Below are 25,783 nucleotides of genomic sequence, written 5' to 3' on the forward strand. Positions count from 1 at the left end.
GGATATGAGCAAGGGCGATAGGAGCAACAGGTTTAAGTTGTGCATGCACGGTCATTCTGTCCTTTTGAGCTCCTGTGCTCCAGCATGAGAAGAATATGGCCCAGATGGCCGCTTCCCATTTAGTATGGGCCCCAGGCTCCTAGCGCAGGAACACCCCAAGGCACCACCCATTCTAAACCCTCACCCACTTGTAAGGGAGCATAAATCCAGGGCCTGAAGGGATGCATTTGGGAAGAGCCAAGAATGACATCCCTACCTTTCTACTCACAGCCCTGTGCCCTTCCTTGAGGAAAAGTTTCAGAAGGTCAACACAATCAGTTTAATAAAAACAAACAAGCAGGTATCTTGCATCTGGGTTGGAAGATGCAGGAAGTAGAGATGTATTTACCCATCCAGAAAGCATTTCCAGAGTCCCTAAGTGATCGAATCCACTCAGGCATGCTGTCCTTGCTACAGAGACACAGTCTCCTTAGAAATTATCAGGTGCTCCTTCTCTTTGAACCAAGACCCGGCAGTCAGCGCAGAGCCCAGCAAGGCTTTTATCTTGTTTCTTCCATCGGTGATTTGATTCATCAGTGACAGATGCTGCCCGGATTTGTTCCTTCACTCTTCACTCTTCGCTCCACCATAAAAACCCAGAAGCAGCTAGAGTCGATGAGGCAGCCTTGGTACTTTCACTACCCGGTGACTTTGCTTTCACTCTGCTGGCCTGCCAGCCAGGCTGTCTCAGTAAAGGTACACTCACTGAAACCACTCTCTCTGCTCTTTCCCAGGCACCTTACTTCTGCTCTTGACAGCCCTTGGAGATATTCATTACTATCCCCCGGTTACAAACAAGGAAAGGGAAGCTCAGAAATTCGCTTTCCCGGAGTCCCAAGTCACTAAATATCTGAACCAAAGTTCAAATCCAGATCTGTCTTCTAAACGTTTCTCTTTTGTGTCAAAGCATTGACTCATTTTTTTAATGAAAAAAAGAAAAACACGCTTCTTAATAATAGAAGATCACCAATCACAGGGAAATTTCTGGAGATGAACCAGCTGATGTTATTTCTAAAATCCACAAATACCAAAGGGAAGTTGGTGAATCACAACAGGGAATTTTATCTGCACTTTACTCTGTTTTTATAGTGTCACCTATGCTGATAAAGACCTTCCACCTTTCCTCTAAAAATCAAATCAGAAGGCCCTTCGTTATACCTGAACATCACTCAGGGCTTTGTCATCTCATCTCTTGGTCCTGAGAGCCCCACGCACAGCTGCCTAGAAGGTATCTCTTGGATAAGAGGCTAAATCTCAGACAGCTGCTGAAAAGGTAAGACAGGCAACCCCGGCTAAAAAAAATAAATAAATAAGTCATGCCCAAGATGTTCTGATAGCTGCCAGGGAAAGCAGTTTCCTTGAGGCTGAGGAAGAGGTAGGATGGGTGCCATGCTACGTTGGAAGACCACCGGCCAAGCTCAGCCTAACGACCATTGGGGCGGGCGTCTAGTTAGTGACTGCAAAGGGCTCTGAAGATGAAAGAGCATCGTAACCCCAACAACGGCCTGGAGGGCCCTGTGCCCCCTCGGTGGCCGCCCCCTCCGAGCAGTGGAAGGACCCAACCGACGCTCTCCCAAAGGAGTCAACCATGATGGTCACAACTTCATGCTGTCCTTGCATCTCACTCAACATGACCACACATTTGAGGTGGTGGAAGAAGCCACTTTTCACATCAACTCAAGAAGAAAAATGAATACCAGTGGTGTTTCCCTGCTTAATGACAGGACAGGGTTTCTCTCAGCACAGGTGAATGGCAGGGTTCGACCACACGAGGGACGCCTGTCATCAGGGGTCAGTCGGACTCTGTCCAGGCTGCCTTTCTCACGGCCACTCACACTTGCAAGGGACAGTCCAACCACAAAGGACATGAGCTCTCAGAGGGAGATGTGTCTGTGTCCTCAAGAGAGGCACCACAGACAAGGCCACCACAGAGGGCCTCCACTGCCCTCCATCGGGTAGTTATCACACTATTTCCTGCATGGTGAGAGTCACCCCCCACCCACCCAGGTCTTGCGCTCGATGGAAATGTCTTTCAGAGCTGGGCGGTTCTCCTCACACCTTCAAACGAAGCCGAATCAGTTTTCTCTTCTTGTTTTGCTCATTAGGAAAGGCCTGCTGTACATGGTAACACCTGCCATAAACTCGCTTCTTTGCTGCTTCCAGCCCCCATGCCTTCCCCCCCTTGGGGGAGCCCATTCTCTGTGGCTTAACATCTGTCCTTTCCTCCTTGTCCCTCAAAGGCCAGCCTGGAAGCTTTGTGGAGAAAATAAAGGGCAGGTGTTCCCGGGCATTAGGGAAGAATGGAAATGTTCCTCCATGCCACATGGAGGAGAGAATATGGGCTGTGGCATCAGACAGAGCTGAGCACACCTTGCCCTCTGCTTGATCTGGAGCCTCGGGTTCCTCGCTACAAAATGCCAAACAGTTAAATGAAAAGGTTTGGGCAAAGTTCTGGGTGTGTGGAAGACACTCAACAAATGGGAACCATTATCAGATATTTTTAGAGCTGCCAAGTCAACGAGCATAGATTTGACAAAGAGGGTAACTCAAAATGTAAACTAACATTTATTGAGTCCTTACTATAGGCCTGGCTTTGACCTTATTTCATTTAATCTGTGCAACAATCCTGTGCCATAAATGTTGTCCTTATCTTCATCTCGCAGAAGATGATGCTAAGGTCCAGAGAGGTTGAGGAACCTTCCCGAGGTCACACAGGAAGTGCTGTGAGGCAAGCACACACCGTCTGAGTATAGAGGCCACTTTCCTAAGTCCTGTGATATGGAGACCCCTCCCGCGAAGCTAGTGAGTCGGGATTTCCATCTGAGAATCTGTCACTCTATGACTCATTTTTGTTTTGTTTTGTCTTGTTTTCTCCAGGGAAGCTGGAGTAGAAGAAATTTTACAAGGGGACACAAGAGCTGGAATGGAAGCCCAGGAGCAACAGTCCAAAGAGGAAGGCATCTGCAGACTGAGAAAACCCAGGCACCAAACAAGCCACCTTGAGGCTTGACTTAGTTCAAGTTCTCTATTAAGAAGAAACCGAGGCCAGACTTGGATCCTCTGGTCTACTGGGAGATACGGTCCAGAGCAGAAAGAGCGAGGGGAGGAAAAAATGAGAGGGAAGGGTAGACAGCAAACACAGGTGGCGGGTAACCAAGCTGCAGGCTCTACTAGCCACCGAGAGACACGAAGGGTCCCCGTGACATCTGGGAGCAAAGCTGGGGAGTTGTCGCCAGGTCCCTCCCCTCTCCTGCACCTGTTCACAATCGCCCCACAAGCAGGGAACACCTACCCTTTCCAGGGGTCACCTCTCTGGGTAGCCTCAAAGCCTGGACTAGGAGAGGCAGTGGTCTGAGCCTCCATGCCTGATGCAGCCCCTGCCCTCACCCTGTTGGGGATGAGCAGGTCAGGGAGGGCAGAAGCCTCCCGGGGGTCCAGGAGACACGTGAGGCCTAGAAAACTCAAAAGGCAGGGGAAATTGTGTCTGATTCAGGGCCCTGGGGTCCCTCTGAGAAGCCATGGCAGGCAGGGAGGCAGTGTCATGCCTCAGTCTCGGAAGCATGTCTGGAGGGGGGTTCAGTCCAAGTTGCCCAGAGCCACCTGTGCCCCCAATGCTAGGGAGCTAGACCATCAGAGCGGTGCAGGTTGTTCACATTCTCAAGACTGAGAAAAACCCAGAGCCCAGGCGAGCCCCACCGGGCTGAGCTGGAACCATCCTGACCCTGGTTGGGGAAGGCCCTTCTTCTGAGCATCAGGGCAGAGAAGGGGGGACTGGGTCTGTAGCTGTCCCTGCCTTCACTTAGCCGCATGCTTCTGAATGAGGCCTTGAACCTCTTCTGTGCAAAAACAGTCCTAACCAGTCCCCGCCAGCCTCTGGAACCTCAGTCTCCTCCTCTGTGAAATGGGGAGAGGACTCAGGCTGGTCTGACCAGGGCTGCTGTGAAAGTCACGAGTAGCTGATGTCAGAGAAGGTGCCTTGCCAGACTCTTCTGTGTGCCCAGGAGAGCCAGGTGGGCCCCCGGAGACCCAGGCCCGAGAGCAGATGGTACCAGAGGAGTTGGTGCATCCACACTCGGTGGGGAGGCCCCCCCCCCCGGCAGGCAGAATGAGGTCCAGGATGCACTGCGAGAGGGGCTGCACGAGGAGGGAGAAGGGCTCTGGGCACCAGGGGCTGGAAGCCATCTCTCCCTCTGCTGCCCTGAGCTGGACTAAGCCTCAGGGAGTGTGAATTACAAATTTGCAGTGGTCATCCAGGTCAAGGTAAGGAGGAAGGTAAGGAGGTAGTCCACACAACAGTTCATAAGTTAAATGCATAATCTTAAATATTAAGATCTCTAATACATGGGCCCCCATTAGAACTCTTGCCCTGGGCGCCTGCAGAATTTCAGGGATGTGTTCTTTTGCTCAACCTCCTTCTAGTACCTTCCTCCCTCTGCGGCGGCTTCATTTACCCATGGGGGCAGGAAAAACGTTGGAGCAGGCAGGAGACGTTGGGCAGCCACCAAATTCTCCTCCACCTCGGATATTTCTTTTCCTCCTTATCTGTCCCAAGGTATTCAACTCACCTTACTAATGAAAAGAATGCCCTTCGAGAAGCCTGTTTTCCAAAACATACCCTGGTGTCCGTCCATTCACTCATTCATTCATTTATTCAACCAGTATTTGTGGAGTATCTGCTCTGTGTCAGGCACCAAACTCTGGAGGTACGGCAATGGACAGAGCAGGCAGGATGAGCCTCTACCCTCATGGAGCTTAAACTGTAGTGGTACAAGACACCCCAGAGCGAGGGTCACCAGCAGGGACAGTGCCCTCCCACCTGTCCTGTCGGCAGGCTGCTCACTTCACCAGGATGCCCCAGGAGGCTTGGGTCGGGCAGCAAGATGCTTGCCTGTGGTCACTTAACCCCTAAGAGCCCGAGTGGGCTGGGGCCAGAGCCCACGTGCCTTCCATCATCAGGCCCCTCCTGTGTCAGGGATTAAGTATCCATCCTAAGAATGACATTAATTCACTAATCTTGGCTTGAAGATACAACGGCTCCTTCCTTGGGTGCAATATTGGGAGCACAGAGCAGATGAGAGAGAAGATGAATCAAGTCCCACCCACAGAGATACACCGGCATCGTGATCGACAACGGTGGAATTTTTTTTTTTTTCAAAACTGATAAACAGGAAAGGAGTTTTGGTTTCAAAAATCAACTGATTTCCTTGCTATACCGTATCTAGGTTGTGTATCGAAGAAAACAAAAATAATTCTGGGCACAGAAGGGAGATGGAATATTTCTGCACTCAATGCTGGGCCAGGTTGGCTTACTCCCAGACATAATGGATTCTGGTGTCCCTTTTTAAATAAAAATAAATAAAATAAAGCAGTTCAACCCCGATGGTGCGTGCCAACAAATGTTACATAGCAGTGGGTACTGGTGGGTGGTGTGAAACATTTCCCAGTGGCTAAGAGCACAGCATCCCTGTTGTGAAGCGAACAGCTGGGAGGAAAACACAGGTGTGTTAACACAGACCAGCCGTTCCCACCGCCCCACCCCACCCCCCCACCCCATCCCCCCCCCCCCCCGGTGCCGGCCAGGGTCATGGGGCCACAGCTGGCCACAGAGAAGCTCGGTCCAAGAAGGCATGCTGGGGGGACAGCTTCTGCCAGGCCAACGTCCCTGCCAAGGTCACAGCCCTGTTCCCCCCCGGCGCCCCCCCCAGCCCCCCAGCCCAGGGGCTCCAGTTCCATCCATGCCCAGAGCCCAGACCGGGGCTGGGGTCAACAGTTCTGCTCTGTGACTGCTTCCTGTTGCTGAAAGGCTGACAACCTCATTAGGGTAAAAACACCAAACGCAGGACGTGGACACAGCTTGGTGGGGGGGTTCTGAGAATTTCCGGGTCCGCACACGGGCCTGGCTGTGCCGCCCCGGGTGAGTGGCCCTCCGTAGCGCCCGTGAACCCCTCTGAGGGCAGCAGGGGAGGTGACGCTGTGTCCCACGACCGCCCGGGCAGGTTTCCGGAAGGACTTGAAGAAATTCAGTAAAGAGGTGCACCTCTCCTGTGACCCTGCAGGGAAGCAAGCTGCTGAGCTCGTTCCTCGCCTCACGGAGTCACCCCCTCCCACCAAAGGGAACTTTGAATGACCTTTCATGGCCTTATGTGTGAGGGGTACAGAATTGTTTTCCAAGTGAACTGAAGTTCAGCCAAAGGGATAAAAAGAGTTGATAGAAAGCACAAGGATTCTTGAGACCGTGTTTTAACATTAAAGACTGTAATTTCATGAAATGATGCAAATGTTTAAAGGACAACAAATGGACAGCCTTGGACACTTTCACTGCTGTCCATTTGGCCTGACCTACAATGAGAACCCCTTTTCTTCTCTCTGATGCCAAGTTTCTAAAGCCAGCCAGATTCAGGGTCCACCAGGCTCCTGAAATTGCGTGTTGCCCCCCTGTTTCCTTGGAGAGAGCACTCACTAAGCAATGAAGGCTACTTTATGGGTCACCCCCTCCAAGGCCAAAGGGAATCAAACACCTGTGTGTTGAAGACAAACCAGACATCATCATCCATTCTCTCTCAGGGACTGATTCCCACATCGCCAGTCCCAGCTCGCCCTCTGCCTTCCCTCGGCCTGTCGTCAATGCCTTGTTTCCTCAAGGGAACCTTTGCTGAAGATGGGTGCTTGGACTGAACCCAGGGACAGAGGCGGATGAGTGAAGTAACAGGGAGCCGGAAGAAGCGGAGAGTGCCTGAGGGCCAGTGGCAGCCTCCTCCGGGCTGCCCTCCTGGCCAGCACCCCCTCCCTGGCCACCCCCACGCCATGGAGGGCTTGCATTGGGGCTGGGGCTGGGGCTGGGAGAGAAGCCAGGGGCAGCCAGTTCCCCTTCTCATTAACTTGCTCATCCAGGGAGTGTTTCCTGAGCACCTACCAGGGGGCCTGGGGACCCCACGAGGGCAATGCAACAATGGGGGGCACCGGCAGACCCCTCTCCTTCTCACACAGGCTGGGCCTAGGATCCTGCATGCTCTCCCATGGGGCCCTGGAGCGCGGAGTTCCCGGGGGGCTCAGACATGTGGCTCAGAGAAATCCCAAGAGCTGCCAGCTGGATCAAGGAGCTCCTGCGCACGTTCCAGTTTGACTTCGATTCTGAAAACCCCTGCATGCAAGTTCTCTGTGCTCATCCGGGTGCACCAGACAGAGCTGCAGGCTGCTGAGGGAAGTCCAGAGTGCACCGGTCCTTGCTCTTGTCTCCCGCCCCCCCAGGCCCGGGCAGCACCCAGCAAAGGACACAGACAGAGACCCTCTCCGGGGGGCAGCCAGTGCCACCGCCAACTCCGGGAATCTGAGAACGCCCACTCCGCCCCTTAACTTCCAGCTCTGTGCCCATATCTAAGTTACTTACCCTCTCTTGGCCTCGGTGTCCCTGTCTGTGACAGGGAGGCTCACTCTGTATGCATTCATCAGGGGGCTGTTGTCAGCACGAGGTAGAAATCATGAGGTAGAGTGCCTGTCACCACACGCAGCAGGAGAGCACCCAGGTATTGCCATTCTGTACTGCACCCAGGTCCCTGAGCCCCGAGAAGCGAGCGTGACTGTGCCTACATCAGCAGAGGGGAGAGTGAGAGTGGGCCCGCAAGCTGAGGCTCTTGGCTAGGAGACGCGCAGGCCGTCACGTGCCCTGGAATCAGGGAGTCCATAAACGATGCATCCAGAGCAGAGCAAGCTCCAAACCGTGGAGCTTCAGGCCACGGGAACATCTGTGCCGACCGGGGGACCCCGCTGTGCGACCATCCTGCTTCACCAGGGTCTCCGCAAAAAAGTCTGCTCCATGGCCATGGCTCTCTGGTGGACACGGCAAAGGGCATTTATTGTGACCTTCAACTATATAGCATTTTACAGAATAAAAGGTGCCATGCGATTCCCCAGTGGTGGCACAGTCCATGTGACGAAGGAAAGGAAAATCCCACCTTCTGCCCCTACAACTGAGCCTGGTGGGACCGGCCCCTGCCTCGTGGTCAGAGCAGGTCTCCAGCAGCCTGCCTGGCATCTGGCACCTGAGGTCCAGGCTGAGCTCTCTGGGGCCAGTATTCTTACAGAATCAGTGACCATCGGAGCCTGAGTTCTCTCTATTTGGAGGACACCATGCAGCGGAAGCTGGGAGCCCAGCATGCTTTCCCTGGAGACCTCTCCTCCTCTGGCCTCCACCATGATGGACCCCTCATCAGTCCAGCAATCTTAGTCTCCACAATGAGGAGGGGAAGAGCCTAGTACATGTGAGGGGGAAGGACCCTGAAGATAAGCAAACAACCTCCTTACAAGCTCTGGATGCCCAGTAAGTCCTTAACCCTCTGTCTGCAGACTCTGCCTGTGAGGTACTATGCAGGTGCTCCACCAACCCCTAGGAGTTCAGTGGTCCAGTAGGCGAACCAGGATCAACTAGGAGAGCTGTGATCTGCTAAATGTTCGGTGACCCACCCCCTAGGTGATCCTGGGATCCTTCAAAGCGCTACATGCTGACTATCATGGTCGGAATGGAATCTCACTCCACCAGCACATTAGCTCTGTGGCCTGGGCAAGTCATTCACCGTTTTGCCTCAGTTCCCCCATCTATAAAATGAGGGAGAAGAAACTCTACCTCCCAGCACCGGGACGAGAATGAAATGAATTAACATCGATAAAGTGCTTTAAGCGAGACTGCTGTAGAGGGTGCACTCTATGGTTTTGCTATACTTTTGATAGTGGTTCCAGAGTCAAATGAAACTAAACGTTTCTAAGGCGTAAGTGCAGACCACAGAATCCCTTCATGCAGATCCTTGTTATTATTTTATGGAGAATGGGAGGGGGGTGTACAATACTATAATATAGTAATATATTTATCAGATAAGACTCCTTCCTCCCTGAGAAAGAAGAGCGTAATAGGAAGAAAGGTAAAAACTAGTCCAAAGAACATGCCTGTTTCTGTACTCAGGCCTCCCATGTGACTATTTTGGGTTAAAAAGATCGTCACTCGTCAAATAGTGGGGCGCATATTAAAGCCCTGGAAGTTCTTCGGAAAATCCAGTGTAAACCAACGGAAGGTGAAATTTCCCATGGGCCACACCAACGGGAAGTATCGTTCAGTCCCGAATTTCCTCCTCAAATGATTGAAAATGCTTTTTTGTTCTGATCCCCCTTTGCCACCACTTTAAAGGTCATGCAGTCAACGGAAGAATGAAAGGGTCAAAGGAGCAGCTTGACAGCACGCACGGCCCCTCCAGCCCCAGGTGGTAAAAGCAGGAGAAAACAAGTCTAACGAGGCCATTCTTTTGAGGGCCAAACACGGGAACAGTTTCAAAGAGGAGCAGGGTGTAGAAAAACAGTTACCAACCTAAGACCACAGAACCCAAACTGTTCAGAGATCTGTCTACAATTTTAGTTGCAGGCGAAGGGACGCTGGAGATGGTTATCTGTCAGGACCGTGATCAGTGGTCAACATCACAGGGCTGCACGTCCTGGGGTGTTGGGTGCAAGGGACTGCTAACCTAAGGCCACCACAAAGTAGCCCCAGAGCACTCGGGCTGCCCCACAAGCAGAAATAGCAGTTACTGTCATGTGGGTCATCCATGTGGCCATCTCAACTGCCACGCAAAAGACAGAGTGCTTGTCCATCAGCTCTGCAAGCCGAAAACCGCCTGCAAAGTGGAGTGGTGAGGTTAGAAATCAATCCTAACAGACACCCGGCAGAAGGCGAGCCCAGCCGTCACCCAGTGGTCAGCTTCCTGAAGGTGGAAACTGGACTCTCTGTTGCTCTGTCCCCAAAATATAGTCAAATAATTTGCACAAAGAAGATGCCCAGTTAGGTTCGCTAAGTAATTCAGTAAGTGAACGAGAGGGAAGAATCCCACGCCACGTATCCAGCTAAGCTTTAATCCCATCAATTAGATCAACAGGCCTCAAACATTCTGGTCTCGAGATCTCTTTACACTCTTAAACTTTGGGATTCCAGAGGACTTTTGTTTATGAGGGTTGTCAATATTTACCACAGTAGATATTCAAACTGTGTAGACATTGAGTCACTAGAAATTTACAATTAAAATTTCAACATTGAACCATGCTTTTTTTTTTTTTAAGATTTTATTTTCTGTTTATTTGAGAGAGAGAGAGCACACACAGAGGGAGAGGAAGAAGCAGACTCCCCGCTGAGCCGAGAGCCTGACATGGGACTCGATCCCAGGACCCTGAGATCACGACTTAAGCCAAAGGCAGACTCTTTACAGACTGGGCCACCCAGGCTCCCCTAAACCACGCTTCTGAGAGGTAAAATGCTCACCAAATTGCAGGTGAACAGCACTTGAGGGGCACAGGAGGGAGACTGGAATGAGCGCGGAGACTGCTTCTAAGGTTAAAGTTTGGGTGTGTGCATGGAAACAAACCAGTACCCCCAGGAAAGGCGACAATCGCTTCTGTGTTCTAGCTGTCCCATAAGCACCGCATTGTGCCTGAGTCTCCTGGCAAGGAAACCAGGGTGAGGGCTCCCTTCCGGCTCACTGAAGCTGAAAGAGTTGGTGAGCTCAGCTTACCGGAGGTTAAACCGCTAGCAGAGGTTGGACAGGGATTTCAACATGGTCCTTCATAATCCCAAAATCTATGCCCCTTCCCCTGCCTCCTGCTAATTTCTGAAAATAGACCATTTCTTTACCCAAGCTCACTGGTGCCTTGGTGGCCCCCTGCCCCGATTCATCATGCTATTTTAATCAACTATTGCTTGGGTGGTTTTCCTTCTTCTTCTTTTTTTTTTTTAAGATTTTATTTATTTATTTGAGAGAGAGAGAATGAGAAAGAGAGCATGAGAGGGGGGAGGGTCAGAGGGAGAAGCAGACTCCCCGCCGAGCAGGGAGTCCAATGCGGGACTCGATCCCAGGACTCCAGGATCATGACCTGAGCAGAAGGCAGTTGCTTGACCAACTGAGCCACCCAGGCGTCCCTGGTAGTTTTCCTTCTTGACAACAGTTTTATAAAGTGTGAACAGAGGGTGGCCACTCGGTGTTTTGAAATCAGAAACTATATTTTACATTCCAGATAAATGGGGCATTCTTGACCAGAGGTGAAGCCTCATCTGGGGCTGGGATCACTGCTTACTCATTTTTGTGTCCTGGCACATGGAGACATTCCATGCATGCTTGTTGAAGAGCATATTCAGTGTATGTATCACATATATAATATGTACACATATAGATACATTGCTTGTCTTTGATTTAAATGTATTTTTTCTAAATTACATGAGAACCACACTGAAGGAAAACTAGAATATATCACCACTAATCTTGCAGACCAATGAGAAGATCATAGGGTCTATGTTAAAGTTTTCTTTCTCCTTTAGCTCTTTTATTTTAGTCACTGTTGGCAGGTACCATGTAGTGAGCCTTTCCGTATGCCATGCCCATTTTTAATACGTTGGTGACCAGATCTGCTGCTTGCTGGCATAGACCTTCCTGATAAATAGCAACAGAGGCAAGACTTTAGGATATTGTGAGAGAGTAGTTTAGACAGAGAAGGAAAAAAAAGGCCCTCACACAACCCTAAAAATTAAAAAAAATATATATATATATCATTTGATCAGAACTTCTAAGATGGAAGCTTTACCGAAGACCATCACTTCAAAACACCAGCAAGTTTCCGGAGAGCTCTATGACCCATCTACACACCGTCAGATAAATTTCTGGGTAGCAGGTGCTGCCAGGTCAGAAAGGGAACTAGAGCAGAGGTGACAAAGAAGACATGCTGACTGCTGGGTGTAAGACCAGATGGGGGACACAGGGCAAAAGAGAAAAGTCTTGTCACGTGGAAAACGAGCCATTAATTGACAACTGTGCGTTTATGTGAGTCCACATTAGCCAAGAGGAATAGGAAGAGAGAGAGCGTTGGGATTCACAAATAAACATTTGATACGCATTTCTCGAACACTTCCAATCCTAGAAGGAAAGTAAATTGGGCCTTTAGGAAAAGAGAGACTCATAGGAATGAGACATCACGAGACACCAACCTCCATGTCTTCACGTGGATCCCTCAGACCTCTCGGCATTCTCAGCCTTCTTATTTTAATGCCATGTTGTTTCTTGATTCCTTTCTCTTTGATTCAGAGAGTAGCCGGGCATATTACTGTGTGTGTTTCCCACTTCCTGCCCACATGCTTTTATCTAAATTTCTTGAAGGTCTCAGGATGAGACACAAACAACTTCTTTAAAAGCCAGTGTGATTTTCCCAGCCAGTGGCTTAGTGGTCATGTGTTGTCGGTTATGGATCGTGCAAGCACCTTTGTTATAGGTTCCAAGGATCCAGATCTGAACAAAGCAGAGAAGGACCTGGTCCTCGTGGAGCTTACGTTCTGTTTAAAAGGGACAGATAATAAAGAAACGAACATCAAAATACTTCAGAGAGTGATAAATGTCCTAAAGAGAATAACACAGTGTAATGGGTTAGACTATAATCATATGGGATAGACTGTTAGAACCAGAATGGTGAGAAGGAATAGGCAATGTGATGATTTGCGGAAAGAACATTCTAGAAGAAACTGAAAATACAAAAACCTGGGGGATAAGAACAAGCTTGGCATGCCCCCCCCCCAAAAAAAGTAGAGGCCAGATCATGTAGCGCTTTCTAGGTCACAGCAAGGAAACCCACATGTATACTGGGGGCAATGTAAGATCAAGGGAATATCTTAAGCAAAGTAGTAATGAATTGGGATTGATGTTTTAGAAAGTTTTGACTAATGCTCTTAAGAAATACACACCCTGGTGCCAAATTATGCCTTATCTGGCTTTATTGCCCTATAGGTTACATGGAGATAGAGGGCAGGCTGTGAGGACAAGTATTAGAAATTTCATTTTTAATAAATTTCTGATTTCTATCCCCCCCAAAAAATAGTTCTAGGCTCATACTTGCCTTGGCATATATTGAAAATCTGTTTGGAAGCAAACTGTTTTTAAAGTAACTTTGGTTTTAATTAGTTTAGCATTTTAATTTTAAGAAAAGATGAGAAACCTTAATAAGAAGATTTTCCATTTGGGTGTTTAAATCTGTACCATAATGTTACATTAAAATCATTTCTGGTGTGTTAATTAATAATTATCTTAGGAATATTGCAAATGTGAAAGGCCATCGTGACTCACCGAGCTTCATTTTAGCTCATTCTGTTTTAAAATTCTATTAATCCTTGTTACAAATGACAAGATCATTTAATTTCTTCAATGCGACATTTTTATTACATAAGGCCTTTCATCCAAGTGAATTTATTGGCAGGGACAGGCCCTAAAACATGCCTTTATCTTTCCCAGGCATTTTGTGGAATACTTGGCCTATATCTAATTTGATCCACGTTTAGAGTCCAAATAAATCTGGCCGACGTTCTGCACGTCTCCACCGGGGATCTGAAGAACATTCCCTCCATGCCAGACTCCAGCAGTGACTATGGGAGAAGGAGAGTCAGGTCCAGTGTGGGTACCTGAGCTTTGCGATCATGGCCAAAGCCACTGCGTGGAAACTCACACAGAAATGGCCTTTACTGTTTTCAGTTAAATGGCAGCAGTGTGATGGACAGAATAAAATCGCCTAAAAGTTAAAAAGATAAATATGTCGATATTTACAGCATTTTAGGATGTACTGAGAGGCTTGGATTGGTGTTCAAGATAATCATGTCCTCTGAGACTGATTTTAAAATACCAAATTTACAATATTATTCTGAGGGGATTCCTTTGTGAATAAGGAAGGGTTGCTGTTAAGGGTGGCTTTCACTTTTGTGTTTAACTCGTTCAAAGACTAGGCATTTTCAGCATCAAAGGAATCAGAACTTCTCGGAAGTGAAATCCCAAGAGCAAGGCGCTGTTTGCCCGGCTCACAAATTTCATGGTTCTTAAAGTTCGTCTTCCCATCTCATAGCTCTTCTACTTGCTAAAATAAAGAGAATAGTAGGCGTAGTGCCTATTGATGGAGAACATGTTTTGTGTCGTGGTGCTTTGTCTTATACCCATTCAGTACCTCCTTTCATCCTTACTGCAACTCACAGTGACTAAGGTGAAAACCATACAACACTGGGGGAACCCAAGGCTCAGAGAGATTCGACCCTTGCCTCGGGCAGCACAGGGTTCCCACACAGGTCTATCCGATCGTTCCTCTGTGGGCCGTGCTTCCTGCTGTTCTAAAGTCGTGGGGATTTGCAGCACATGGTGTCACCAATCACCTCGGCCCATTTAGGACAGGCACGGGAGCATCGGCGCCGGCCGTTCCTACGTCCCAAACAGTGAGCAAAGCCCGGGAGGACTCCAGTGTTTGGTAGCACATCGAAGAAGGCCACATACTCCCTGACCCTTTCCTGGTGGAGAGGTGGATCCTACCTGTCCTTCCCCTTGGGTCTGGGCTGGCCTTGACGGTATTGACAAATAGACAATAATGGAAGGGATTCCGGGCTATGGTTGTCATAAAAAATACCGGATGTCCAGTTCAACTTGGATTTCAGATATGTAATAATTGGGGTTTTTTTGTTTGTTTGTTTTCAGCATCCCGACTGCAGGGGATGAGAAGAGAAACTTGCTGGGCCATGCAGCTCCTGATTCTCGCTAACTTAGAGGTGCTAGCGACATGAGGCCAGAAGGTGTGGTGAGAAGCAAAGTGGGCTGAGACGGATCCTCCTCCCAACCCGCAGGCAACCTCCCACGGGTCCTCGATCCAGGGTACAAACCCTTCATGGCTCGCCGTGACCTCAGGTAGGGATCTGCCCATAACAATTGTTTCTGTAAAAGTATGGTGCATGAAATACTTGAACATACTTAAATTAAGAATTATTGTCATTTATCTGAAATTCAAACGGAATTGGGTGTCCTCTAGTTTTATTTGCCAAACCTGACAATCCTACTTCAGTTCCAAGACTTGCCTTTGAGAGAACTGGAAGCTTCTGTGTTGGTTTCTTGGAGTCTTGCACCGCTGTGTAACAAGTCTGAACTACCTTGCTGGAAAGAACACGTGGAGCAAGGACATGGAGGGGGCTCCTGGAAAGACCACGTGGAGCAAGGACATGGAGGGGGCTCCCGCTGAGCCCAGCCATGCAGTCCACCCTGCCAAGGCTCCAAGTGTGTGAGAGAAGACATTTGAGGATGGTCCAGAGCAGAACAGCCACCAGATGGATGCCACCAAGTAACCCTAGTCTACACCAAGGAAAGCAGAAGCCAGCAGCTGAGCCCTGACTGAAATCCCGTCACACAAAATCATCAACCATACTGAAATGGTTATTGTCTTTAGCCACTACATTGTGGGGCAGTTCACAAAGCATCAGTAGATAGCCAGAACAGAGGGGAAGAAGGGTAAGGGGGAAATGGAAGTCAAAGCGAAGTCTCATAGTCTTTGAAGGTAATGGAGATACCCAAAGTCCTTGAGACATTAGAAGATACACAACTTGATTCCACATCAGTTAAGGTGTTTAATTTACTGTAACCCAGCCTTTGCCTTAGCTTTTTGAGCAGAAGTTGATAGCTCACAAGTAACGTTTTTACAAGATAGCCTGAAACATAAAAATAATTCTAAGGAGCATTTTGCAATCTTCACCTCTATAGGTCTTCCCTTTTACTGCATGGTACTTTTTAAAAAACAAATTAGAATAGCCTGTTTATGAGATATCAGCAGCTGTTGATTCATTTGCTAATTAATGATTCAGACAAAATCAGTGTGTAATATCCAGTGATAACCAGTTTATAATTACAAGTTCTTTCCTTGTCATAAACCTTATAAATTACAGACAATTTTAGAATTTTTACTCATCACTGGTTACTGAATAGGCTCTTTGAATGATTCTGGTCATTATTTCATCAATAACATCCAAGCAAGAAACCTGCGTGTCTCTGTTGTTCTTCCTTCATTGTCCCTGGGGACCTGCCATTGACCATCACCTGTAGATCCCGCCCCCAAGCAGCTGTCAAAGGCAGACGCTTCTCTTTGCAGCTCACAGCTGTGTTAGTTTAGGACCTTTTGACTTGTCATCTTGTCATCATCCTTGTTCCTGGTGGTGGCTGAATAATGGCCCCCAAAGCTGTCCCTGTCCTAATCCCTGGAATGTGTCTGTGATCTTCCATGATGACAAAAAGAGAGCTCTGCAGCTCTCATTACGTTATGGGTTTTGAGACAGGGAGATGATCTGGGATCTTCTAGGATCTTCTGGTAATCACAAGGGTTTGTGCAAGAGGAGGGCGGTAGAACGACAGCCAGGGGCATGAGGCTGGAGGGACGCCTTGCGAAGGAGGAGGGGAAGGGCCACGAGCCACCAAACGCCGTGGCCTCCAGAAGCTGGAGAGGCAAGGAAACAGATTCTCGCCCGAAGATCCTCCAGGAGGATCTTGGAAGGAAACAGGAAAGGAAAGGAAACGGGAAACAGATCCTCCTCCAGGAGGAACAGAGCCCTGCTGACACCTTGAATTCACACTTCTGACATCCAGACTGTTACTGAATAACATGTGCTGGCTTAAGCCACTAAATTGGTGGCAATTTTTATAGCAGTGATATACTCTGTCATTCTGTCTTCACATCCCAAGGGTCTCTTTAAGGTGTATATTTGTTCACGCCACTTCCTTCATAAAACTCTTTATCAAGACTTCCATTTGATATTAGAATGAAATCCAAGTTCCTTAAAATAGCTACAGGAACTGTCCCCGCCTGCCTTTTGCTCCTGGGCCTTCCCATTCATGCCCTTGCACACTGAACTCCAGCCTAGGGCACCTTCTTTCTATTCCTCAGACAGTCTGAATTCTTCCCTCCATAGTCTGGGCTCATAAAATGGGTAAAGCCTACCGTTTGCCCCTCCAGCCCCTGAAGCCTGCCCTGCCATCCTCCACACTGTCACTCTGTTCCCACCTGACAGTAAGTGCACGGGACCCTGAGACCCCAGGAGACTGTGGGCTCACATGCTCAGTGCGGCTGGTGGAGCACCGCCCCTGCCCACCCATACTGGTTTCTACAAGAAACACACTTACTCCATTAAGCCATTGAGATTTGGGGGCCATTTGTTGCCACATGTGGCTTCCCCCTATCCAGAATATTCTCATTCCAGATCCTTCCAGAGCAGCCTCCTGAGTCTTCACGCAGATGCCCTTTACCCACAAGAGGCTTCCTGACTAGCCTGCCTGAAGAAACACCTTCTACCCATATAACCTAGTTACACTTCTTGGCAACAGTTGTCATTAACCCAAATATTTTTTGTTGTCTTTTTCTTTACTTGTTCATCACAGCATCCTCAATGCCTAGCACAGCACATGGCACAGAATAAGTATTCAATAAATATGTGTTGAGAGGATGGATGGGCAGGTGGATGGGTGGGTGGGTGGATGGATGGGTGGGTGGATGGGTGGGTGGGTGGATGGATGGGCGGGTGGATGGATGGGCGGGTGGATGGGTGGGTGGGTGGATGGATGGGTAGAAGGAAGGGATGGCATGAACATGCAGGTTCACAAATGCAGGACTTTTAGAAACCTGGGAACAGGCTAGCAGAGTTAGAGGTGTAAAGATAAGCAGGGCTGGGGTCATGGTTGTTTTCTATATTATTCTAAAAATCCTGATCTTCATTTTATAGGAATTGGGAAGCCACTAAGGTTACTTTTTAATTGGAGTAGATCTTCTAGAGTTTTACTCTGGCTTCAGTGTAAATAGTGGCCAGTTAGGAAACCACTGGTAATAATAATACTAATAATGCCAATAAAGAATACACATTATTAATATTTAGTATTTATCAAGCACAGCACTAATAATGTAATTATATTAGGGTTCATTTAATCCTCATGACAACCACAAGGCCAAGAGGATGTTCTGAAGTCTATTTCATAACGTGGAAACTGAAGCAGAGAGGGGTTCACACAACCCGTGAGCAATGGACTAACAGTCTGAAGCCCGGCAGTCTGACGCCAAGCCCAAGGCTCAGAGCTCCTATTTTATATTGTGATCACTGTGATATTCAAGGGCAGCAGCCACAGAAAGGAAAGGAGATCCCAATGTGAAGAAAAGGGTATTAGGTTTGACTTCAAAATTAACCACAGTGAAAACAAAGGAGACTCTTTTTAATGTTGAACTTCATTTCATGCAAAATCTGGATCTCAGATTCTCTTCTTTGTTAGAAACCAAGCCTTGGGGTATTTTTCCTCCATCCTGGTACCGTAGATGTGCACCCCGCTATTTCTGCCAGCTCAGCTAGCAGACCCCACAACCAGCGGAGACCAGGAGAGGGTTGCAGGGAAGTGGGCAGAGACACCCACCAGTGGTCACGGTGACGGAGGTGTTTGTGGGAAGCCCAAGTGAGTCCTTGGGATTTCTCCCGAGCAATTTTCACTTTCCTGAGTGCACACCACCTTGGGCTTTCCTGCTCTGGTCTCGGTACTGTGTTGTGAATATTGAGCAACGGTACCAGCTGCCCCTGCTTAGGGTGACATTCATGGAAGGTCTCGCTACTGCTGGACTCATGGAGATCTTTCTGTCTCAGGGCCTCTCTGGGTTTGATCACAAGGTCCTTTCCCTTCAAACAGCAAGTCTAAGCATGCACACGGGCTTGCTTCAGGGAGGGGCCAGCACTGTGTGATTGTCATTTTTTCCTTTGGTATGCATGAGTGTTCCTATGGGAACGTAATTTAGCTGGACATATTAAATCATGTCATCAGCAGTCACAAGCCAAATGAATTATTGATCAATGGCTATGAAATCAAAGCGCATCTGCAGAATTACATTTGGAAGCAGGGATTCATTTACGGTCAACTTTGTTCTGGAAGGTCTCCATCTGACCGAGTGCTGCCTGGAACCATCTTCTAGGGGCCCTGCTTCTTATACTCTGAAGTATGTGTATTATGTCTTTGAAAGGGCCTTACAAACTCTCCAGTAAATACAAATGTTGTGATTATCATTGTAGGCGACTGTCTTATATTTGTGAGCTCATATGCACAAGTGGGTTTTCCAGCCTGTGTATTACTTAAATCTGTCACCTCTGCTCCTTCTCGAAATGACAGCACCACCACTACCACCAATATTCCTTAGCATCCATGGAGTGACACTGTGGGTGGCACTGGCCCCGGGCACACTGGCGCCCTCACTATTCTTCCTTGCTTGGGTTTTTCTTCCCACGTATATCCACCTGGCTTGTTCCCTTGCTTCTTCTGTCTCATGTGATCTAATCGTCTCAATCCTGTTAGGAAGCCCCATCACCATCCCCAAGGAAACAGAGAGGGGAAGGAAGTCTCCCTGAGTTGCACGCTAGTGAGGGGAGAGGCAAGATTGGAACCCAGGCAACTTGAATCCAAAACAGATGAGCTCCCCACATTCTCTGTCCGTGGGAAGCAAAGGGAAGAAGCAGTGTGGTGCCGGTGTTTGAGGAGCCTGCCTTGCTAGTTTACAAACATCAATGGAGTGTCGGGCGGGCCGTGGTCCCATCCTCACACGGTGCCTCCTTCCCCTCCAGCTGGTGCTCCACAGACTCACGTGGACATCACTCGGATATTCTTAAAGGACAGATTGTGACTCCACTGGAATGGAAGGCCAGAGACTCTGCATTTCTAATAAATCCCCAGCGAGTGCTGATGCTGCTGGTACATGAGTGGTATCAGGGTGGCGAGGTTCCTGGCACTAGCTCAGGATGAAGGAGAGTTAGGGAGGAGGCTGCTGCCTCAGTTCGGTCCCAGCAGGAAAGAGATGGCTCATGTGAGGGCCATCAGTGAGATTCACGGAGAGACCATTTACAGAGTGCGGGGCAGGTAAAGATAACAGACAGATAAGTGAAAAGCAGGAAGTAGCTGTGGCCAGAAGCCTTCCCTGGGTCTGAGGGGGACGAGAAGGGAGCTCCAGCTATGAGAGGGGGCATACCCAGCAGGCACTGTGGCCTCAGGGGAGAGATACAGCCCCTGCTATGCACAAGCCAGCAGGGAGGAGGCTAGGGGAATAAATACCCACAGCTCTCTCTCCAAGTTTCCTGCCCGTGCTTCTCCTGGTCAAACCCAGCTCGAACCCCGAAGCCTGAGACATGGGTCAGGCTCAAGAAGGTTCTGGAGGGGCAAAAGAAGGAAAACTAGCACTGAGGACGGTCCACCATGAGTAACTACCTGACCGTGGTGGGAGGATCAGTCCAGCTCATTCATTCATTCATTCATTCATTCATTCATTTATCTAGGAGATGTTCACTGAGCACCTGCAACAGGCTGCATTTCTTCTAGGCCCTGGAAATAGGCCAAAACAAAGCCCTCTCCTCTTGGACCTTATGTGCCCAGTGTTCAAAGTAGGGGCGATACCCCATGAATAGAGGAGCATGTAGTGTAATGTCAGTTGATGACGTCGAGAAGTAAAGCACAGCACAGGTATGGAGAGGAGGTCGCCAAGGAAGGCACGTGGGAGGAGGCAGCGTGCCGGCGCGGCCCGGGTGAAGTTAGGGGACTGCAGGTGGGTGCAGAAGCAAGAGCTAAGCTGGCAAGGATGGCCCGGGGGCCGGAGTGGCTGGGCACAGTGCTTAGACAAGTGTGGCAGGTGAGGAGGTCATCAGTTAGCTACCCGCACCCTCTGCCAACAGGCCGCTCTCCCCGTGCGCGGTTCGTGTACTCTCCTGGGGATGGCGTTCAGCTCCATCCTGGCCTCCCGAGTAAGGGAAGCCACGCTTCTACTCGGCACCCCTAATCACAGCTTCCAGAGTCCTGTGCCGCCAGTGATTTCCATGGCGCTTTATGTGGAACCACAGAATGCTAGCCCCTTCTCATCCATGCTCACTAGTGGCCTGGAAAGCTGGAAAATCTGGAAATCTTTCTCAAGGCACATAATGCTCTGGTCCCAGCACTTTAGAAATCTCTATGTGCAAAACAGGCAACAGTCTCTGTGATCAAGCACATCTTCAAATATCAGAGAACCTGTCTCAAGGTCTCCTCAGAACCTCCCAAATCTACATCGATGGTAATACCGGGCTGGGCCCAGGGACGTCTGGAGCTCAGCAAGCATCTGGACAGGGACATGCTGCCAGGTTCCTCCTTCTGCAGACACTTCCTGTGGCCATGGTGATTCCCTCGGAGACTTGCTCTTGACTTCAAGGACAGAAATACCACCCTCCAACGTGGGAGGGAGGAAAGAGTCTGCACCCTAGAAGGCCAGCCACAATCTTGCCTCCTCTCCCCACTGCCCTGCTCGTACAGCTTGGGGTGCATGTGGGTGTGAGGGGGTGGCGTCGGGTGTCCAACCCCAACCTCTAGCACCCTGTGTAGAATCTGGGAGAATTTCACACGTCTTATTTTATACCCGTGGGTCCTCGCTGCACAAGAAAGGCCCCAGCATCATCTTACTGTAAATGAAACTAACACGTGTCCATAGATTGACTTGTTAACAACTTTAGTAAAAATGTGGTTGGGGAGAGGTGGCTGCACATTCTCATAGAAATGAACTCTGGCTTCTGGTTTTATAGTAATTCTCACCTTTACTACAACCATAACCAAGTCCCATTACAAATCCTGTGTGTTTACTCTTCCCAAGGGCCTTTCGAGTAAGGGATACTCAAACGGTTTTGATGATTATAAGGCAATCCTGTATTTGGCAGACAGGCTGTGGGCGTGTGATTAGAGGTCATAGCTGAGGCCAGGGGGCCTTCCTCTGCCACTGGAAGCAGCGTTAGTTCAAGAACTCATGGACTTTGGGAAGAGACACAGCAGGAAGTAGCAGGAAGACCAGGAACCCACATAGTCAGCTCCATCAACCAAATCATCCGAGGCCATGGAAAGGCTGACAGATGTCACTGTCAAAACACAGCATTGTGATCCTTGTAACATGGAGCTGACCGTGTATATATGAATCAGGTTGATGTGTAAGGTTCAGGTCATACAATTTGGTAGGTTTTATGTAAAATGATCAAAACATATGTAATTTCTGCCATCTCTCCATATACCATGGGAAGGCATCCGAGTCAGCCTGGGCGGACTTTGCGAAGAGCAGGCCTTAGGGCCTCCAGTCTCCGAGAAGCATGAATGTCAGTCCACAATTGGTTGGACATGTTCCCAAGCATTACATCCTGCAGTTCTGGGTGTGGGAAGCCTCGTCTGACATAATCATCGTTCTGCTGAGCACCGCCTCGGAAGAGGAGGACCCAGGCCACATCCGGGCCACCAGTGGAATGATCGCAGGGATCATAGTATCGGCCACATCCGGGCCACCAGTGGAATGATAGCAGGGATCATAGTATCGGCCACATCCGGGCCACCAGTGGAATGATCGCAGGGATCATAGTATCGGCCACATCCGGGCCACCAGTGGAATGATCGCAGGGATCATAGTATCTAACACGCGTCATGTGCTTGCTGCAGGCAGGCATGCTTTGCAACACATTGTGTGTGTTATTTCACTCAACCTTCCAACGGGCACAGGACGCAGGTGCAGGCAAGGAAACTGAGGCACCGAGCTGGGGAGGAGAGTGTGTCAGGTGCATAGTTGAAGCAGAGGAAAGAGCAGAGACGGAGCCTTGCTGTGTCCATTTTAAAGTCAGTTCCAAACTTCTATGGAGGAGCTTTCTGTTGGCGAGTAGGAAACCAATGGCATTCTTCCGGCAACACAAACTTCTAGGTGTCACACTTGGTTCCGTCTCGGTCCGTACACCTAGTCGTGAGCCTTCTTCAGCAAAACTCCCTGCAACGATCTAGACTACATGGTGACACAATGCAAATAAGCCACATCCGCAATGGCCAAAAATCACTCTGAGTCGTAAAGCATGACTTTAATAAGCTGTAAGTGCTGTACGTGCATGATTTACAATGGACGCTTTCTAATAGCACCATTTCTACAGCTAATTCCCTCGCAAAAATTTTAAAGCCTCATTTTCATCAAAGAAATGATTTTCCTTTTTGCAAATGGCGTCTAAATGAGAAGAGGCATTTGTATCAATTATTTGACGCCAGAGACATAATATTGATCTAGAAAATGAATTTTAGAAGGGGAAGGGCAGGAAGAGACAGAAAAAAGGCTTTAAGTGACTTGCACGCAGCAACTGCTGAATCTCTTTGCCACGGCAAGAACCGAGCTTCCTGTTGCTACTCCAGGCAATTACATCTCATGCTGTCCACTGCCCACTTAGTCAATCTTAACACCAAGGGGCATTGTATCTTATTTACCTGTTGAGGTAAAGCCTCTGGTAGTGGAAGTGAATAGGGAAAAGCAACATCATTTGAACAGCTGTAGACCATGTGTATTTCATCAGGACATTGGACAAAGCCAAAGGGAAAAGCAGGTGCAGAGCCCTGCCTTGGCCCAGCTCTGATATGAATGAGTGACAAATGAGGTGGGAGAGCCACCGAAGAGAATGGAAATCCCCCCAGATTCCCCATGCAGAAAGAGAGAACTTCTCCACCCTCCCAGAAGCATAATTGGTGTGCTCTCCTAGCTAATTTCAATACAGTGGAATCCCTGAAATAAAATTCCAAATGGTTGGACTCAAGAAAAGATCCCAACAGTTCTGAGAACCCATCATGGTGATTTCCAGGCTGGTTTTGGCCTTTTGAGGTACTTGTTTTCCACCTGTTCTACACCATACCATGCATATTACATAAGCTACCTGAAAAAATACATAGATTCTGAGGTCACCCACCAATAAATCAATTCCCTGCTAGACAAGACACAGACAAATGAGTGTTACAGAATGAGTCCAGTGGGAGCTTAAAGAGGGTCTCGACCTGGCCCCTTGCCCTCCCCCACCAGCCATGTGATCACCAACCTCCCACTGAAGCCCCCAGGGCCTTGGTTCCATATTTTAAAATAATATGTTTTTTAATGTCTGCTCCATCTGAGTCAGGCCTGCTTTATCCACCACAAGTTGTATCAAATGAGTTCGTGACACAAAAGCATGCTGCATGTTGTAGACTCATCCAAAAAAACCTGTCTCTCAGATGGGCTACATTTCAGAGCCCCTATGTTTAGCTAGGACCGTTTGATGAGGCCAATAGAATGGGTAGAGATGGATCTCACATGTGAGAAGGACCTGCATTTTTAGGGGCCCGAGAATGGACTGTTATGGGTTGAATTGTGTCCCACAAAAAAAATCACCATTGATGGAAATGGGGGCTAAAGGACCAATACTATGAAGGAGGCAGAGATGAGCACAGGGATGAGCCTAGCACACAGCCAGTGGCCTAGGAAGAGCCAGGGATGCTCCATATGGATAACAGAGAGTTACACCTGCCTGGCTTGGGGCTGGAACACTCTCCAGGAGGACCCTCCTCAAAGATAGACCCTTGCTCCCAAGTCGTAACCGTGCACTGGCAAAGCTTCTTTGGTTTCCCGTCAGACAGATGGCCCATGGGGGTGAGGAGGAAGGAGCAGGGAGGTTGCGGAGGGCACTAAAGTACAGCACAGGCGCGCCTCCGCCAAATCCTCAGAAGGGTCCATGATCCACAAACAACTCTTCTCAGGACTCTCACCTAAGATTGCCTGTGCCTGGTATATCATTGCAGCTGACAAAACTCCTATTAAATGGGTGAGTTTAGCCAGATTTATCTATTCATTTACACCCACATCTCTCTTGCATCAGGTCTGAGTTGGTTTGTCTAGTAAGGGATTTCAGGGCCTTGCAAATACCCAGGCCTGACAGATAAAACCAACAGCTTCAGGGTTACTTTTTTCTTTAAAATAAAACAGTTATGGTGTTTTAAAAAACGAGATAAGGAAGCAAACACAAAGAAGAAATTTAACTTATGTTTCTTTCCCTAAAAGAAATCTATCATTAGCTCCCTGATACATAAATTTCCATATTTTTCCTGTGCATACACATACATTGGTGGGGTTTAACATATGTACACATACAAAATTTACCCCAAAAGTGCATTTATACCAACAGACTACTTGATGAGCAGCTTTTTTTCTTAATAATATGTAACGTGTATTTCCCATGTCAGTAAGTATAAGTCAGTATCATCATTTTAAGTGACTGGTATAGTACTTATGTTATATGCCCTACCATAGCATGCTTTACAAACCCTCCACTGCTAGACATGAATGTTTCCCACCTTTTAAATGTACAAACAGTGCTGCAGTGAATATCCTTGCTCATACAGGATATTTCCTTAACCTAAGCTCCTAAAAGTGAAATCATCACATCCAAGCCCCGTTGGAGTTGTCACCAATCTCCAAGGTAAGCTGTAGGCAGCAATCCTCACCTCATGAGTATTCATGTGAGGGGTAATCTCTCCCAACAGCTTTGAGACCTCAAGAGCATCTATCACTTGGAAGTTCACCTGTTTAGACCATCCATAAGGGGTGCCATGCCACTAGTCACCTCTGCCCTCCAACCCCCCAGTAAATCCCAGTAAGACAGACTTGCAAACCATCTAGCACAGATCTTGGGAAACATGCAGATAATGTCTTGAGAAAATTTATGTGTATTTTACTCATAGAATTAACAATTCTTTTCTGATTCTCACTTCCATATGAAAATCTTTTCTTATTATTTAATACACCATTTGAACTGTTTCTTACAATTCACATCAATGGACCACCAAAAAAAAAATTCCAAAAACATACAGAAATGTTTACTAGAAACAATGATATGGCCTTCAATATTTGGTTGAATTTAGGCAGAATGAACAGTCCCAGCCTTGTGCAAACATAGGCATTGAATCACGGTTATAAGCAGAAAAGCCATGTGGCTGCGTTGTATTTAGATTAGAAACACGTCACATGCAAACATGACCTGTAATCAAGGTTGGGGTCACCCAGCACATAAGCACAAGTATTGGGGAGCAATATCTAACCAATTGGG

The 25,783-nt window shown here is 48.4% G+C and overlaps 1 long non-coding RNA gene across 10 annotated transcripts in view; it reads right to left on the minus strand.

The window, feature by feature from the left end:
- Window positions 1-25,783, minus strand: part of LOC114205935 (uncharacterized) — a 227,144-nt gene that overhangs the window by 4,864 nt on the left and 196,497 nt on the right. Inside the window, exon 19 of one of the 10 annotated variants that reach the window (XR_015768887.1) lies at window positions 12,047-12,388. The exons of the other annotated variants lie outside the window; for them this stretch is intronic. This is a non-coding gene — a long non-coding RNA (uncharacterized LOC114205935). The remainder of the gene's footprint in view (window positions 1-12,046; window positions 12,389-25,783) is intronic. 10 annotated transcript variants of the gene reach the window in all.

The sequence above is a fragment of the Eumetopias jubatus genome, unplaced genomic scaffold (genome assembly GCF_037043125.1).
Source record: "Eumetopias jubatus isolate StellerSeaLion01/CBP00866 unplaced genomic scaffold, mEumJub1_p1.0 scaffold_9, whole genome shotgun sequence".
In the NCBI taxonomy this organism is placed as follows: Eukaryota; Metazoa; Chordata; class Mammalia; order Carnivora; family Otariidae; genus Eumetopias; species Eumetopias jubatus.